Genomic DNA, 6,760 nt, shown 5'->3' with positions numbered 1-6,760 from the left:
TAGCTGTCACACAAAAGCTAAGAAAATTCTCAGCTGCACCCAACTTGGAGAGCTCTAGCCCAGAGGAGAGAGCCCCCACCCCAGGGTCAGAGCAACCAAAAGGGCTGCCACGGGAGCTGCATGTGCCCTGAATAAGGTCTAAACTCCAGCTTGGTGTGAAGGCTCTCCTGGACCCTTCAACCTTCCTGACCTTCCCCTAGGTAACCACCCCTCCGCATACACACACAGTAGATCTGCATTTGTACTCAATACCCACCAGTCTTTCGAGCTCTATGTCTGTACATACTCTCCATTCCATCTGAAATGTCTTCCTTTTCCCCATCCCCATCTTTCATCCAACCTCTGAAACTCAGCTCAGGTATGTCACCTCCTCTAGGAAGCCCCCCATGACCACCACCCTCCCCAGCTGAGCTGGGCACCTCGTTGGGTCTTCCACAGTGCTCCTTTTATCTGTTCAGATTGTCACTGCAGATTGTAATTACAATTCCAGATTGTAATCTTCTCTCACCCCCATAGGTCTTGGAACTCCTCCAAGGCCCAGCCCAGATGGATGAGTGTATGAATGATTTCTTAAAGGATGGGTAGCCTAATGGAAGACCCTTCTGTGTGAAAGAGAGATTTCACTAATTCTGTGGTTCCATACAGAGCATGTAACCCACGAGTAGCTAGTCTCCCAGGAAATACACTGACGTGTAGTAGGTACATTCTGCCACATTTAAAACAAGGTGGGCTGCCACTGAAGTCGATGAGCTCCCAGAGAATGGGGGTGTCCAAGCATAAGCGACACTTGTCAGAGAATTCATAGTTAATTTCTTTTTTTTTTTTTCAAGAATCGTTGCTTTATTTTTTAAAGTATATTTTATTGATGATGCTATTACTGTTGTCCCATTTCTTTCTCCTCTTTATTCTCCTCTGCCCTGCGACTCCCCCCACCAGCATTCCCCCAACTTAGTTCATGTCCATGGGTCGTATATATAAGGTTTTTGGCTTCTCGATTTCCTATACTATTCTTAACCTCCCCCTGTCTATACTGTACCTACTATTTATGCCTCTTATTCCCTGTACTTTTCTCCCCTTCACCCACCTCCCCCTCCCCACTAATAGCCCTCCATGTGATCTCCATTTCTGTGATTCTGTCTCTGTTCTAGTTGTTTGCTTAGTTTGTTTTCATTTTCATTTTGTTTTTTAGGTTCAGTTGTTGATAGCTGTGAGTGTGTTGTCATTTTACTGCTCATAGTTTTAATCTTATTCTTTTTTTTTTTTTTAGGTAAGTCCCTTTAACATATCATACAATAAGGGCTTGGTGATGATGGACTCCTTTAACTTTACCTTATCTGAGAAGCATTTTATCTGACCTTCCATTCTAAGTGATAGCTTTGCTGGATAGAGGAATCTTGGTTGTAGCTCCTTGCCTTTCATGACTTTGAATACTTCTTTCCAGCCCCTCTTGCCTGTAAGGTTTCTTTTGAGAACTGAGCCGATAGTCTTATGCGTACTCCTTTGTAGGTAACTGTCTCCTTTTCTCTTGCCGCTTTTAAGATGCTCTCCTTATCTTTAATCCTGGGTAATGTAATTATGATGTGCCTTGCTGTGTGTTTCCTTGGGTCCAATTTCTTTGGGACTCTCTCAGATTCCTGGATCTCTTGGAAGTCTATTTCTTTTGCCAGATTGGGTAAGTACTCCATTATTTTTTCAAATAAGTTTTCCATTTCTTGTTCTTCCTTGTCTCCTTCTGGCACCCCTGTGATTCTGATGTTGGAATGTTTAAAGTTGTCCCAGAGGTTCCTAAGCCTCTCTTCATTTTTTTTGAATTCTTCTTTCTTCATTCTGTTCCAGTTGAATGCTTAATTCTTCCTTCTGCTCCAAATCGTTGATTTGAGTCCCAGTTTCCTTCCCTTCACTGTTGGTTCTCTGCATATTTTTCTTTATTTCACTTTGAATAGCCTTCACATTTTCCTCTGTTTTGTGACCCTACTCAGCCATTTCTGTGAGCATCCTGATTACCAGAGTTTTGAACTCTGCATCTGATAGGTAGGCTATTTCTTCATTGTTTAGTTGTATTTTTTCTGGAGTTTGATCTGTTCTTTCATTTGGGCCATATTTCTTTGTCTTGGTTCTCCTGTCATGTTTTAAGGAGCGGGAGCCTTAGGTATTTGCCAGGGCCAGGCAGCCCAGGTCACTGTGTTGTAGTGCTATATGTCAAGGAGGGTTCGGAATGGGAGTAATGCCACTTGCTTGGCTCTTGGCTGGCTTCCAGTCGCTTCCCCCTCTACCCACAAGCAAATTGGGCCCTTATGGGCTGATTCCCAGGTGGCTGGGTTTATGTACGTCCTAGGACTTCATAGGTCTCTCTCATAAACTCTCCTGCGAGGCTGGGAGTTTCTTCTGCCTCTGCAACCCCCACAGATTTTCACAGCGAGAGGTTTTGAGGCTTTCTTTTCCCATGCTGGAACCTTGGGTTGTGTGGTCTGCCTTGCTCCCCAGTTGTTCTTCCCAGTTATCCACATGCATATGTAGGACCGCCCAGTCTGCCAGCTGCTGCCTCACCTGTTTCTCCAGCCTCTGCCTTGCCGCTCGTCCTCTCCACCCTAGCTAATTGACTGTTTCTTCTTTAATTCCTTGGTTGTCAGACTTCCATACAGTTTGATTTTCTGGCAGTTATGGTTGCTTTTTGTTTTTAAACTTGTTGTCCTTTTGGCTGTGCGAGGAGGCAAAGTGTCTCTACCTATGCCCCCATCTTGGCTGGAAGGCCTCATAGTCAATATCTGAATTACCAGAATGATGGCTGATGTTCTAATGATTTTAGTCTATAGTTAATTGACTCTAAATCTTCAGAGACAATCTTAAGGATAAAGATAATGATGACGATGATGATGATGGTAATGATAATGGTGATAATAATGATGATGATGATGATGGTGGTGGTGATGCTGATGGTAGTGAAAATAGCCATCACTTATGAGGCACCTGTGTGTCCCATGGCCTGTGGTGGGCCCTTTGCATACAGAGCAATCATCATTCCTCCTTATGTATATGAGGCACAACTACAAATGTGTACAAAAATTTAATAATCCATTTGTATGGCGGGGTAAGATAACTTTTGTATACAATCTTTAATTAAACACTATTTTTTCAAGAACTATCTTCAGCCATATATTTGTGGCATTTTCATGCTTGTTCTTCCATTTTTTTCTTTCCTTTAACAGTCAAGCAACAGGCAGTCAACTAAGGCCAAAGATCTTCCAGCTCAAGTTAAAGATCTGTGCTGGGTAGCTTTTATAATTTTATCTTCTTTTCTCTCTTTGGCTCAATTTTATTTGGTTTATGAGGTTGTGCTCCTTTAGAAGTAGGATCAGCACTTCTTTCTGCTTGGTTTTATACAGTAATCACAATACTGCAATAAAATATTAAAGTCCTTGGCACAAACACTGCTGCACAGAGTGAGAGGGGACCCTCCTGGAGAGGAGCTGTTTGCCACGAGGCATCATCATGCAGATGTTAAGATGACCCTGCATCAGCTGGTGTACAAAATTCCGGTGTCACATAGAAGAAGCCATGCGCAGGCTTCAGTGTAACTGCCCCAAAATAGTTTGTCCCAGAGACAGATATGTGAAAACCAGAAGTATCAGCATTATTCTTACGTTCATTTGTCTGATAGGATATTGTAGTTTAGCAGTAAAGTAACTCACCCCAAGTCACACAGGCAATAAGAAGCAAAGCTGGGTTATGAGCCAAGGTGGAATCTAGCACCTGCATTTACTAACATGAAGTGATGTTTATTGAGCACTTACTATGTGCTAAACACTGTTGTAAGCACTGTTTGTCTTTAACTCACTTAATCCTAACAACAACCCTGGGAGGAGTGCTTCCATTTTACAGATGAGGAAATTAAGATACAGAAAGATCCAGTGATGCACCTGTGATCTCCCAGCTACAAGGAGCCAGACTTTGAACCTGGAGGGCCCCCAAGACTTTTTCTCTCTTAAGTGCCTCTCAAGATGCATCAGCCTGCCAAGAACAGACCTTCAGTATAAAGAGCTCTTCTTCTCAGATAAGGACTGGGGATGTGGCCAAGGAGGACCAAGGGCCCTGGGCGGAGGCAGGGGTTGTCCATTGCAGGAGCTGGTGTTCTCCTGCAGGGAAAGGCTTGTGTTTGAGAAGCCAGTCTTGCAGCACAAAGACATTCAAGACAGCCTGAGCTGCTTTTCAGGAGCATTGCTCTGAGAAACCTCTTCAGAAAGTGCTTTTCATGCTCATCCCATTCTCATGAGAGCTGTCAGGCCTCAAACAGCTGAATCAGAAATTTAATGCAGCAGGAGTGCTGTGTGGGTCTCTACAGATTTAACTCAAATAGTATTTCTGCTTTGGCTGCTAAAGCACTAAATGGAGATCACTGACCCCTCCGCATAGAAAAAGGAACAAGGGTTTGGAAGCTGGGACATCCTAGATCAACTTAGGGCTTTGCTACCAATGCCCTGTGTGACCTGGGGCAAGTTACTTAACCTCTATGAGCCTCAGGCTTCTTTGTATATTAAGGGTGATGAATTAGGATTTCTCTAGGTTTCTACTGTCTTCAACATTCAGGATCCTGTACCACATACTGAAGGAAACCCATGTCATAAACCGGTTTGAGCTCTGTTAGGCACATTGGGTTTTGGACCTGTATGACTGAGACCCCAATGGCCAGAATCCTGAGGTAAAAAACAGTACCCTGCAGGGGAGCCTAGTAAAGTCTCTAACTCTAGTAGTGATTGTATAGTCACCTAAATGGGCCTCAGTATCTGATCATTTCCATGGAACAATCCATGCCAGGGTCTTGTCCTATTATTAATAGACATGCCCACAATGGCAGACATTGCAGTTCCAGCAAGATACTACCATAGTTTGAATGTGAATAAGACATTGGCCGACACACGAGAAGCATCACTTCCATTCCCATAAAAGAAGACCCTTGGTTGGTGGCGGTAAATGTGTCATAGGGTAGAGCAGAAGAAATTTGTGTCCAAACAACATCCATAGATTTATTGCAAAAAAGAAAATGTTACTGACTGTGAAAGTGCTGAAGACAGGAAATTGAATCACAAACACAAATCATTTCTGAGTTTCAGAAAAGTTTGAAAGTTGTCTCCATAAAATTTACCTCAAAGATGGGTAAGACGAGGAAAAAATGGAAAAATATGTGTGTTCATGTATTGGTCCAGAGTATTTATTTCAAAAGAGCCCAAAACCCAACAGTGAATATTTTGAACACTTATTATTATGAATAATTTATTCATTCAACAAACATTTATTATATTGGGAAAGGACATAAGCAAGACACAGCTTCCATACCAAAGCAGCTCAGAAATGGTAGAGGATGACTTATATCCTAGAATAATAATATTTACAACACTATAATGTTGTAAAGGCTGTGGGCTGCAAAGGAAGCAATTAATTGCCATATAGTGGTACCCTGCAAGTTTTACATGAAGTAGAAGCACCTGAAATGCATCCTGAGGGTTTTTACAGGGGTGTCAGGGCAAAGAGAGAGAGAAAGAGCAATCCAGCGAAGGGAATCAGAGATGCAAAAACAGGAAGACACATTCAGAAATCAATGAGTCGAGATGCGCGATGAACAGTGGAAGGTAGGGACTAGAGCAGTTTCTTACTGTCAACGCTACTGATATTTGGGGCTCTAAAATTCTCTGCTTGGGGTGCTATCTTGTGTATTGTAAGATTTTCAGCATCCGAGCCTCCATCCACTGGATGCCAACAGCATAAGCACACATACACACTCCCGCTGTAGCCATCAAAAATGTTTCCAGACATCACCAAATATCCCCTGGGAGACAAAATTACCCTCCACTGAGAACCACTGAACTAGAAACATTAACAGACAAGACTGGGGAAGGACTTGAAGGTCCCGCTGTAAGTTTAGATATCACAGTGTCATGAACGTTGTTTATTAAGCCAAGTATAGAGATCGTTTTTATATTTTAGGATGATCAATCCATAATTCGGTGGATGGATGGAGCATAGGGAGACTTAGGACAGGAAAATGACTCCTGCTGGCTGGTTCAGACAAGGTGTGATGAACCAAAGTCGTTGCAGCAGGAATAAAAAGGGAACTTTACTTCCTTTTTTTAGGAAGTAAAAGGAACCTGAAAGGGGAGATACTATAATCACAAAAGTGGTTTTCCCAGGGTGAGCCTTATCCATTGCACTCTGGATGTGCTGACCCCTGCGATTTCCCCAAATGTGGGAAACTCGAATGCATAATTTGTAGTATTGGGGGACTGTGTTCAAGCCCCCCCTCAAAAAACAAAAAGAGAAACTTTGACTAGAGGGATTCAATAACAGAATGCACAGAATTGGAGAAAAGAGGATGAGGACTTAAACAACCACCATGATTATATACCCAAGGAGAGCTGTCCTATAAGCATATGCAAGCTAGCAAACTGAAGTTTGTGTTTATATTATCTAAAAATAGAATATTTAGCTCTGGCTGGTGTGGCTCGGTTGGAGCATTGTTCCTTAAACAAAAGATCACAAGTACAATTCCTGGTCAGAGAACATGCCTGGGTTGCAGGTTCGATCCCCTCCTGGGGCACATGTGGAAGGCAACCGATTGATGTTTCTCTCACAGTGATGTTTCTTTCTCTCTCTCTCCCTCCCTCCCTCTCTCTCTCTCTCTCTCTCTCTCGCTTTCCCCCTTCCCTCTCTCCCTCTTTCCTCTCTCTCTCTAAAATCAATAAGCATGTCCTCAGGTTAAGATAAATAA

The 6,760-nt window shown here is 42.8% G+C and overlaps 1 non-coding gene across 1 annotated transcript; it reads left to right on the top strand.

Annotated features, from left to right (window-relative positions):
* The first annotated feature begins 6,132 nt into the window (after positions 1-6,132).
* Positions 6,133-6,294, top strand: LOC129083958 (U1 spliceosomal RNA). Its single transcript, XR_008530529.1, has one exon. It is a non-coding gene; the product is annotated as a U1 spliceosomal RNA (small nuclear RNA).
* Positions 6,295-6,760: the final 466 nt, after the last annotated feature.

This window comes from Pteronotus mesoamericanus, unplaced genomic scaffold, assembly GCF_021234165.1.
Source record: "Pteronotus mesoamericanus isolate MK-2021 breed Mesoamerican mustached bat unplaced genomic scaffold, CSHL_Meso_final scaffold_167, whole genome shotgun sequence".
Classification (NCBI taxonomy): domain Eukaryota; kingdom Metazoa; phylum Chordata; class Mammalia; order Chiroptera; family Mormoopidae; genus Pteronotus; species Pteronotus mesoamericanus.
The sequence above is the reverse complement of the archived record's forward strand: the minus strand, read 5'-3'. Positions and strand labels throughout refer to the sequence as shown.